At 49.6% G+C, this 11,864-nt stretch overlaps 1 protein-coding gene across 4 annotated transcripts in view; it reads left to right on the forward strand.

Moving 5' to 3' along the window:
• The window catches only part of Esrrb (estrogen related receptor beta), a 166,733-nt gene that overhangs the window by 139,873 nt on the left and 14,996 nt on the right, over positions 1–11,864 (forward strand). The window lies entirely within an intron of this gene.

Below are 11,864 nucleotides of genomic sequence, written 5' to 3' on the forward strand. Positions count from 1 at the left end.
GTAGGGAGTTTGTTTTTTTTTTTTTTTTTTTTTTTTTTTTTTTGCTATCCTGCTTTAAGCTCCGGAAACACACACACACACACACACACACACACACACACACACACACTCATTTTTCAACCTGCCTCATGGCTCAGTTGCTGGGCTCTTCTAATCTCTCACAGCTAGTGTGCCCTTCCCAATCCTCTTAGCTCAGCACCCTACAGCAGTACAAGATGTGGCCAATGACTTTCTTAGTAAAATAGTGCATGCCACTATATGATTTAGGGGCTCCAGCCATTACTAGGGATGATGTCAGATGTGTGGTGTCCCTCTGGCGCAGGTTCAAAGCCTGTCCCATTCCTTAGCTGGTTGGAGATGGATCCTGTTCCCCACGTGGCTTCTTTTGGCACTGCCCTCTCTATCCTGGGGTGACTGGAATAGTGAGTGAAGGCAGTGTCCTAGAGTCTTTATGCAGATCTTTATGCAATTCATCTTTTCAGGGAAAGTCAACCTTTTTTCATTGTGTAGAATTGGATATAAAGGGTTTGGAGCCGGTGACTGGCATTTGCGGTCCCTGTACGGAAAACTCGCTGGACCCTTACTTCACTTGTATTGATACCCGCTGTTCACCAGGTGTGTCAGCTCCCTGGTGCCAGTTCAGCTAGCCGTTAGATTCACTCAGGTTCTGCTTGTCTTTCCTTCAGCTGCCCACGGAGCTGAGTGAGGGCGACAGGACCCATTGATCTCCTTTGGATCTGTTAGGGGCACTCTATGTGGTGGGGGTTGGGGTGGAGGTGGCATTACTTTAAGCGGATCCTCTCTAAGTTCTGGGATCAGAATGGAATGAGACAGCCCCCTGGCATCTCAGACCAGAAGAACTCTGAAAATCAATCCGCTTGCTGCCTCTACCAGGCGCCCCCACACCCAAGTCTTCAGTTCAGCTCCTGGACTTGCATACAACAACTGGCCCCCATCCCCTGCTGGCGCCCCGCCCCCTGCACTGCCACGCCCCGCCCAGTCGGTTTGTCCCTGCCAGCCCCACCTTCTCCTCTCCCTCCCTCCCCATCCTCTAGCCACCCCTGCTCTTTCCTCTCTGTTCAGCCCTGCCTGCCTCTTCCCAAGTGTTTTCTGAAAGAAATTTGATTTCAGCGAGAGCTGGGCTGACGGCCACGCAATATGCTTTCACTTGCTCGGTGCGCGATGGAAAGGCGGAAAGGTCCTCCAGGGATTCTGGAAAATTGGGTTAGTGGCCAGCTCATGTCAGGAAATTAAAAGGAGGCCCTGATCAGGTTCCTGCTGCATGGAATCTAATAGTTTTGTATTTATAGATTGCTCTGCCTGTAGTCCGTGCCAGAGACACTACTGCTCTTCTGGTCTTGTGAATGAAGGAAGAGACGTTCTTTTGCTTTTCCAGAATAAACTAATGTTTTGAAACAAACCAACTCTCCAGCATGTCAGAGGACAGTGTTGAACTACTTTCTGCCTATACACATGTACCCTCCTCCAGCCCCCCAATCTGATAGCTCAGAAGGTCTCCCCAGAGCCTCCTGGACACGCAGGTACAATGACCTCTGGATGGACAGGTGTTGATTGAATACAGACAGCTGCTTCTGGCTATGTGGAATTCTTATTACTGTTCACTCCGGGCATTTGACACCAGTGCATTGGATCACAGGCTCAGCCCGTTGCGTCAGACCCTGCTTGACCATTTAGCAGCTCCCTGGGAAAGCTACTTAGACCTCCTTAGGCTTCACTTCCCCCCCAGGAAAATGAGCGTCATGGTGTGCTCATTGTCACCTTGTTGTCCCCATCTCCTGGGATGTCTCTTGGATTCCACCACGATGTACAATGTTGTTTGTTTGTTTGTTTGATAAGAGATAAGTCTTTGTGTAGTAGCATTGATTTTTGCTGTTTTGTTTTTAACTGGTGGGTAGCTTTGGGTGTATCCTATATGAAGATAGTAGTCAAGCGAATTAGTGAACATACCTATCGCATCGCCAATTCATTTTGTCTGGTTAAGAACACGAAAGTCCTTTGTTAGCAGCCATCTGAGTGCAGTGCTTTGGTCATTGTGGCTTCAGGCAGCACAGGGCACAGGCTAAGCTTTCCAGACTCACCAGGCTCTAGTGTTCGTGTCTTCCCTTTCCTAAAACCCCCCCAAAGTGATCTTCTCTTTTCTGTAATCTGGCAAGCAGTTTGGGGTCCCCATACACACTTAGCTAATGATCCCTGCTTCATGTTGTCTTGAAAACAGAAACAGTAAAATAGAAATGTCTCACTTAATGGTAGTACTGGGATAAAACCCAGGACCAAGTTCTATCTATACTAGACAGCTGCTCTACCTATCTGAGCTACAACCCGACATGGTTTCACTAAGTTCCTTGGGCAGGCCTTGAACCCTGACTTTTCTCTGCCTCTGCCTCCCAAGTAGCTGGGATGCCACCTCACTGGGCCGAGTGGAAACTTTTTATCCCCGATACCATGTAGTCTTCCCAGTTTGTTGAGTAGATAGGTCTTCTGCCTCAGTCTCCTGTATCAATTTCTGTTGTTTGTTTTGAGACAGGGTTTCTCTATGCAGCCCCAGCTGTCCTGGAGTATGGTGCTGTAAACCAGGCTGGCCTTGAACTCACAAAGATCCTCCTGCCTCTGCCTCCCAAGTGCTGAGATTGTAGGCTAAGCCACCACCACCCAGCTCCTTCAGTGTCGATTTCCTGATTCTCTTTAATAGTAAAGTAGTCGTTCAAAGGTCTCTGGCTGTACAGGACAGGGTAGCAGTTCCACAGTCCTCACAAGCCTGCACCTATGACTCCAGTTCTCCAGGACAGTCAGGACACAGGGTCCTTTCATTCACAGACTTGGCAGAGTCTAATCACATGGGCATCCCGCTCAGTGCTCTGGGGATTGTTTTTAGCTGGGATGTTGTGTACTCAGCAAAAACCTGGTTGGTATGGAAGAAAGTCCACCCATCTTCAGATATACTTTCTTACCTTTATTTAGTGTGTGTGGGGGGAGTGGTATATGTGTGTGTGTGGTATATGTGTGTGTATGTGGTGTGTGTGTGTGCCATGTGTTCATGGGTACCCTTGGAAGCCAGAGAGGGCCCTGGATCCCCCGGAGCTGGGAGCCACTCAACACTGCAGCTGGGATTTAAACTCAGGTCCACTGAAAGAGTGACAAATGACCCTGACCACTGCAGCATCTCTCTAGCCCTAGGACCCTGGACCACTGTAGCCTAGGAGTTACTGTAACTCCTAGGCGGTGCTGCTTCTTACAACGTTTATTCATTTTTTTATTTCTCTGAAGTAGAAGCAGGATATTTTGCCATAAGTACTCAACGCCACTGATGTAATGATAGGCTGAGCGGTGTTTTCACAAAGGGTGGAGGTTGGACTTGACCTGTGGACTGGAGTTTACTAACTCCTTTGCTTAGTTAGACCCACACAACTGGGTGTAGGCTAGGCTGTCATAGAAGCACTGTGCTTCTGTTTGTTTCCCAGATGCATACATGGAAGAGTTAATATCCCAGGAGAAGGGCCTGGAATACATCATCAGCTCCAGCGTGTGTGTGTGTGTGTGTGTGTGTGTGTGTGTGTGTGTGTGTGTGTGGTGTAGTATATAGTATATGGTATATAGCACATAGTACATAGTACGTATGTACCAGTGCCCAAACCAGAAGAGGACACTGAGCACCCTGCTTTCTCACTTTTTGCCTTATTCTCTTAGACTGGCTACGGAACTTGGAGCTAAGCAGGCACCTGCAAGCTGCAGCGGTCTTATCTCTGCCCCCACTCAGTGTTGGGTTAGAAGCCATGCTAGCTTGTGTGTGTGTGTGTGTGTGTGTGTGTGTGGCGGGGGATGGGGAGGAGGGGAGCGGAGGGCATTCTTAAAGACAAGGTTTCTCTGGCTGTCCTGAAACTCACTCTGCAGGCCAGGCTGGCCTCGAACTCAGAGATTCCCCTACCTCTGCCTCCTAAGTGTTGTGATTATTGATAATGTGCCACCTCAGCCAGCTCAGAGGAGTCTTTTAAAAGCCTTAACGAGAGTCTGCCGTCTTGTTTTCCATCCTCCTGACGTTCTCCAATACACTTAGAATAATGCCAATAATCTGACAGCAAGGTTTAGGTGTGCCCTGCTACTCTGCCATCATCTGCGCCGCCATGTCCTATCTGCCACCTTGTCCTATCCACGTTCCTTCAGCTCCAGCCTCACGGGCTTGCTTTCAGTCTCCAAGCATGACCAACTTCTCTCCTTAGGAATTCCCGACACTGCCCTCCCTTGGAGTGTATTTCTGAAGGCAGGCTTCTTGTCCTTTCAGTCTCTGTATAGATGTCACCGTCCTCATCACTGGCTGTCACAGCCCCCTGTAGACCTTGTCATTGAACTTCCCCTCCTCAAGAAACGACCTTGTTTGTTTATGCACTTGCCTTATTTTGTTTACTCTGTGGTCTCCTAACACCCCCGTTCTTAATTCAAGAAGCAGGGTGGCAAATTGCCTTTCTGTTGGACTGTCATCTCCAGGGTGGTAGTGTGCATGATTGAAAGGCCCCAGTGGAGTATCTGAGACCAGCCAGCTGTGGTGCTGTGATTGATTAACAGTGTCTATCAGAGGCAAGAAAATGCAAAGCTGTGGCCCCGGGATGAGACCTGCCTTGCTTGATCTGGCCCAGGTGCGCTTGGGTAATTTTTTTTTTTCCTCCTAGACCCACACAGCGGGGGACATGACAGCTGGGTGTGGTCTAGGCTCCTTGTAGGGAGCCGATCCTAACCTCAGAGAGCTTTCGTTGCCCAGCAGGAGTCTGCAGTCCCTCCCCAGCAAGCTTAGATTAGGGCTTGGCTGGAGTGACTTTTCCATGGTAGCTGTAGTTTTAGACTTTGGCCTGTGGGAACACAGGGATGACACAGGTGAAACGTCCTCACTGGTGTGATGTCATCAACCAGAAGGGTCTAGGGGAGAGAGAGTGATGGTAGACGGATATTGATAGCTAGAATACTGGAGTTCCCCCTTAGATGTTTGGGTAGCTGGAGTCCACAGAAGAGTTGGCAGGAGCCTGGGAAGATAAGGTAGGAGGGCGTCCTCCCCCCTTCCTCCCCCACCCCATCCCCAGGTGTATTGGTTAGCTTTTGTCAAATTGACACAAACCTCTCTGGGAACACGTATCTGGGAAGAGGTCATCTTAACTGAGAAAATTTCTCCATCACATTGGTCTGTAGGCAAGTCTATGGGGTGTGTTGTCTTAATTATTTATATAGAAGCACCCAGCCCACTGTGAATGATGATACCATCCCTGGGCTGGTGGACCTGGGTTGTATATGAAAGCAAGCTGAGCAACCCGAGAGGAGCAAGCCAGTAGGCAGCATTCCCCCATGGCCTCTGCTTCGGTTCCTGCCTGGAGTTCATTCCTTGAATTCCCCCAGTGATAGACGGTAACCAGTAAACCAAATAAACCCTTTCTCCCCAAGTTGTTTTTAACCATAAGCTTGTTTATCACAGCAAACTGGGACACTGGGTTAAGCTTCAACCCCTAATACTCAGAGCTAATAAATGTATTATAAAGACCCAGATCCAGCCTTCAATCACCACAGAGCTTTGAACAGACACTTGTTCTAGACGGTACAAGACCCCAGATCCCCCAGACTCAGTGTCTTCAAGGAACAAGTCCTCCAGTCTCCTTGGGGGGGGGGGGAGGTTCTCACCATGCAGGACTGAAACGGAATGGCATTTGGTCACCCACAAATCCAAGTGCAGACCCTTTGGACTTCCTGGCTGTGTGACCCTGACCAGGTCCTATGTGTCCCAGGCTAGTCTTTGAACATCATTATGCATCCAAGAATGACCCTGTGTTCCTGATCATCTTGCCTCAGCCCTCAAGAGTACTGGATTACAGGGAGATCCCATCACACAGGTCTATGCCATAGTGGAGACCAAATGAAAGGCTTTTTATGCTTGCTAGACCAGGACTCTACTGCCCGGGCCACATCCTCAAGTCCACCTGACCTTTCTCTAGTCCTCTTGTTTTCTCCTGATGCCAGCCATGAACTCTCCCTTCTCAAGAGCTGTCATGCTGCTCAAAAATGAGATGATCTGCTTTGTAAGCAGAGCCCTGTTTAGTTCAGGACCTGCTTCACTTCATAAAGAAACAGAAGGTGGTACAGTCAGTGGTGGTGCTGGGTTTTGGAGAGGAAACATGTCTACCCTGAATACCTCAGCAAGGTCAACAGGGATTTTCCTGGCTTTAGCCTGAGACAGAAATGAGGGAAGGATACTGGCTTCCAGACCCCCCACCCCCACCCCCACCCTCCCCGAGGGTAAAAAGAGACACATGATAGTCAGAGGGCAGCACCAGGACAGGCTTGGGGCCAGGTGGCAGGATGGTTTCAGCTGGCTATTTTTAGTGTAAATGAAAGAAACTTAAACTGGCTGCTGCCCCAGTGCAATCAGCTATTTTTGCATCTAAAAGACTGGGATCCCGTCCAGCCGTGGGGGAGGGCGTTGCAATTGAGAAGCAAGGCAGGAGGTGGTGGGAAGTGGGAAGTGGTGCTATTCCATTAAGAAAGAACAGTAGCCCAACTGGAGTCATGGCATCCATTTAATCAGTGCGGGTGATCTGGAGCTCTGAGGTGCCTGCAGTGAATGGCAGAGGCCAGCAGGTGGGGCATAGCTTTGAGTGAGACCCTTCCCTCCTCTACTCAATCTTGTGTGCTGATTTCTGGGTTCTGAGCTGGGCCCCTGCAGGTCCCTGGGCTAGTGTCACAAGGCTAGTGAAAGGTGGAGCAAGAGTGACTTAGCCAAGGTCAACAGTTCTGTCCTGTCTGGCAACTTGACATTTTTACTTTTTGTGAAATGGGGGTCTTGAACTGTAGCTAAGGTTGACCTGGAACTCACTGTAACACCAAGGCTAACTTGGAGCTCATGTTGATCCTCCTGTCTTAGCTTTCAAGTGCCAGGATTACAAGCACAAAACCCTCCTGCTTGCCCCTAGTGGGACCCTGGGCACACTAAGTCTACATTCCAGATTCCTAACTCTCCCCTCCCGAGGCTTTCTGTGTCTGACCATGCCGACTCCAGAAACCTCAAAGGTAGAGCTGGGCAGTAGCTTCTTTTCTGTCTTATTTCATTCAGGATGACTAAGTATTAGACAGGTATTTTAGGCCACATTTGTTTGCCTGTGGCCTCTGATGGCCACGAGGCTGCTCCCTGCTTGGAGCATCCAGGAATTGTGCTGCAGTTAACACTGGATCATTTCCATCTTCAGTTCTATGTTGCAGTGGAAACCCAGAAGTGGGGGTTGTGGTGATGCTGGGTAGTTTTTTGAGCTACCAGCACATACACTAGTCTACACCTCCACCAGAATTTTCTAGAAGATTTTAAACTTTTCATTTTGAGATCATTGCATTATAGTTGTCAGAAAATTCAGATACCACATACCCTTCACCCAGTTTCCCTGTCGTGGTGTCTTGAAAATATAATACTATGCAGTCAGGATGCGGGTGTTGGTAACAGCTGCAACACAGAACCTCCTTCAGGTTGAGGCATTTTGTTATTAGCATGTATTTAACAGATACTATTTGCCACTGAAGGCTTTTCAAATGCTCAGATGAAGTGACAGAAGGATCAAGTAAGCTGTTAGCCCTGTGAGGTTGCCTATTACCCCATCTTAGAGGCCAAGAAGTGGAGATACTGGTGCATCTGGGTTTACCCAGATCTGCCCTAGGCCATGACCCTGCTTATACCAGGAATTTATCACACTTGTCCAGGAGTCTAGCTCTGGCCAAAACTCAAGGACCTTGTTTGCCCACAGCCGTGAATTGCATTGATTACCAATCTTATATATATTCATGAGTTACTGTCTAAGCATTAAGTTTCACTGTATATCTGAAGGGGTTAACCAGTATCCAACAGTAGTTAGGACAAGGGTCATGTAAGTATTTGGAGATCAGCAAGGATTTTCATATTAGTGTTATTAATACCTTTTTATATTTGGAAAGTCTCAATGAGATGATAGACTCCATTAATCTGAGACAGCAACTATAAGTTAATTCGTATTTTATTTGCTCCTCCAGACTGCTTTTTTTTTTAAATATAAGTACACAAACAATAAGACAGTTTTATTTAAAGACTCCATTTTCTCTCTCCCTGGGGTTTGAAGTCACATTCTAACTTAGAAGTAATTGTCCACTGTTGTCTGTGGGGATAACTCTTTAGTGCCACACCCTTTGCTAATCATCACTTAAGCATCAGAAAATAGAGATGCTCACCCCCTCTGTCTCTTGTAGCCCAGACGAACCCCAAACTTGGCTGTATAGCTGAGCATGACCTTGAAGTGTTGCTTCTTCTGTCCTGGATTCCCAAGGGCTGGTATTACGGGAAGGTGCCGGCACACCTGATTTACGAGGTTCCTTTCTGTTGCGGATGGTATTCAACTGCAAAGTTGAGCTCTCAAGCAATTGGCAAGAAGGACGAAGCCATTAAGATTTGGAGGTGGCACCGAATTCCACAGATCAGGCAGCACAGGCCCATGTCCTCCACTCCAAATCATCCTTAACAGATCCTAACCGTGGCAGTACAGACTGCAGGGAGTATAGACCCCACAACATGACAGGAACAAGCCTGTGGTGATTGCCCTGAAAGCCACAAGGTCACCTGCAGCTTCCCTGCTTCAAGGTCAATTGTCGGGGAAAGCCTGGGCTACAACAGAGTGGCTTTGACCTTTGCTGCCTCCTCTAGCCAGAGGGTGACACTGAAGCGTTGACCCACCTCCTCCAAGGGTCAGGAATTAGATCAGCCTGGACAGGACCACTGGGTCCCCATGGGCTTTGTAGGTTTGAATTGTGACAGGAGTTTCGATTGAGAACAGACCCATTTTGCACCGGTCCTTGATGTGCGGCCCTTGATTAGTTCCAACCTGAGAAGATGACATAGTCATCCTTTGGAGTCACTGGCTACCTGGCTATAAAGATCTGGGTTGTTAGTGCAGAGGAGAGTTTGACAGGAGTCCTGGAAGGTCACTCCACAGAATGGCAAAGGAGCCTGGGCAAACGGTACTGACACTTCCTGGGCCAACCAGCTAGCTCCTTGGCCGGTTCCTGTTCCCACAGCCACTCCATGTCGTGGGTTAAACAGTGTATAGATAAAGTCCTCTGTGAACCATGCTATTAACCATCGTTATGACTTACCAGAGAGTTGAACACAGTGTTTCTTCTTAAGCACCCGATGGTTACCAGGTGCCATGGCAGAAGCTGACCTTAAGGGACATCTACCTAGCCAGCAGGGGAGGCCCCAGGGCTGTATGGGGTAGGGGATTGGGTATGGGGGGGGGTGAACAGCCACTTTAGGGTTAGGAAAGATAGGGGAAGAGGAGACTCCCGTGGAGTGACTTCTGAGCAAAAGGAGTGGGGAAAGCGGCTTCAGAGTGAGAAAGCCTATGAGCCTCTGGTACATGCTGGGCGCCCGGGGGGCTCTCCCCATCATCCACTGTGAAGTCGGTAGTAGTGAGTGCTCCACTTAGGTTGTGTTGGCATTTCAAGGAGCTGAGCTGAGCTCTGGTGGAAGAACAGTTAAGCAGGAGTCTCCTGTCTACTCGTGTCTCTGCCTCTACTACAGGGGATTTCAGGGGTGAGACACAAAGGTCTGTGCTGGGGGGGGGGAGGGGGAATGGAGCTGTTTCCTTTGTCCCCTAACATCCAGGACCATGGAGGTAGAAGCTGGAGCAGGTCCACTTGAGTGCCCTGTGGCGGTTACCCACACAGGCCCTGCACATCTTAGCTCATCTTGATCAGATGCTCATCCTGGGGACAGGGGATATAGCTTGGTTAGCAGGGTTCTTGCCCAGCATGCACAAAGCCCTGACTGGATCCCCAGTGTATTAGTCAGGGTTTCCATTCCTGCACAAACATCATGACCAAGAAGCAAGTTGGGGAGGAAAGGGTTTATTCCGCTTACATTTCCATACTGCTGTAGATCACCCAAGGATGCAGGACTGGAACTCAAACAGGTCAGAAAGCAGGAGCTGATGCAGAGGCCATGGCGGGATGTTCTTTACTGGCTTNCCTCNCCTNGCTTGCTCAGTCCACTCTCTTATAGAACCCAAGACTACCAGCCCAGAGATGGCACCACCCACAAGGGAACCTCCCCCCTTGATCACTAATTGAGAAAATGCCTTACAGCTGGATCTCATGGAGGCATTTCCCCAACTGAAGCTCCTTTCTCTGTGATAACTCCAGCTGTGTCAAGTTGACACAAAGCTAGCCAGTACACCCAGGTATTGCATAAACTGCACATGGTGTCTCATGCCAAAAATCCCAGCCCTGGGGAGGTGGAGGCAGGAGAATCAGAAGTTCGGGGTCATCCTTGATCCTTGGCTTCTCAGCAGTTTGGAGGTCAGCTAGAGAGGCATGAGAGCGAGCAGTTTATTTGATCCTCCTGCCCGGGGCCTGGGAAATTTGCTCTTCTCAGCCCCAGGTGATGGTGATGCTACCGGTCTGTGGACCACACCTTGAGAAGGAGACGACCACCATTCTCACCTGTCAGCACTAGCCACCCCGTGTGTGTGTGTGTGTGTGTGTGTGTGTGTGTGTGTGTGTGTGTGCGCGCGCGCGCGCTGATTTCACATCCTGTGGCCTCAGTTCTGCCCCAGAGCTTTGGCTACCAACTGGCCCGGCCTGGGCCAGGCCACCAGTTACTGACAGCAGCAGCAGCGTGGGCTGACCCCGAGCTATCAGCAGAATCCAGAACAGGCCTTTCTCTTCTCCCTCACAGCTTCCTGCTTGTTAATCCTTTGCTCAGGTTCTGCTCTTAGATCAATGCAGAGGCGGTCAGGTACCACCCTCTGACCCCTCTGAACCGAGGTAGGGAGTTGTTGGTAGCTTCTCAAGAGGTCCAAGGACCAGACTCAGAAAACAGCAGGTTCCAGAATGCTCAGGAATGCGGAATGAGAGTAACCAGGATGGCGCGTCCTGAGGCTGCCGCCATACTCTGTACCGTTCTTGCTTTTCATTGGATGGGCCTGTGTCAGCCATCTCACCTCTAAGGGTAGAAATAAAGAGTCCATTTCAGTGGGAGTGCAGCACTGGACCTCCAACAAGACGACCCTCCCTCCGTATGGGAGTTAGCATTAAGTAGAAGGGGGGGGCATCCTGAGATTCCCCCTCTGCCCCCCATCTAGCGTTCCCTTGTGAGCCTTGTGCCTCACCAGTTACAGAAGTTCCAGTGAGGGATTAAAAGGCTGAGGATGTATCTCCACCGAAGGAGCCCTGCCCAGTCTTCAGTCCCCACCTCACCCCTCGCCCCCACTTTGTGTAAACCCGGGTTGGTGGCACACACCCATTGCTTTCGGAGGTGAAAGCCGGAAGATCCAAAGTTCAAGGTCAGTTTTGGAGGCCAGCCTGGGCTGGATGTAGCTGAGAAGTATTGGCTCAATAAGAAGCAGTTCTTGCTGGATTTGGCTGCAGTACCTTCTTTCCCCTTAGGGAGAGGATGTGGGTTGCAGTCTTGAATAGGAAACTGGGTGTGGATGTATGGGCGTCTTCCCCACTCCTCCACCCCAAAGGTGGTGCCCCACCTTTGCACTTTCAATTGCTCTCTTTCTCTGGTCAGCTTCCTCTTTTCTCTAGGACTGTTTGCACTTAACTAGTTGTAAGTACTATCAAAGAGGCAGCCGGAGGCATGAATGGGATGTAAATCATCCCTCTCTCAATGGCCCCCTTTAGCTGTCTCTTCTGCAGGGTGGTAAGAGTTGAGTCTAGGCGAATGCTGCTGTTCTGCAAGTCTTCCTGGAGGAGGAAGGGCAGACTCTTACCTTCAGGGGAAAGTACAGAAGCACTTTAGCCTCGGAGGCAGTAGCCCTGCTTTCTCCTCTGAGGATTCTTTCTCCATCTGCCTTTTT

This window comes from Mus pahari, chromosome 7 (genome assembly GCF_900095145.1).
Source record: "Mus pahari chromosome 7, PAHARI_EIJ_v1.1, whole genome shotgun sequence".
Lineage (NCBI taxonomy): Eukaryota > Metazoa > Chordata > Mammalia > Rodentia > Muridae > Mus > Mus pahari.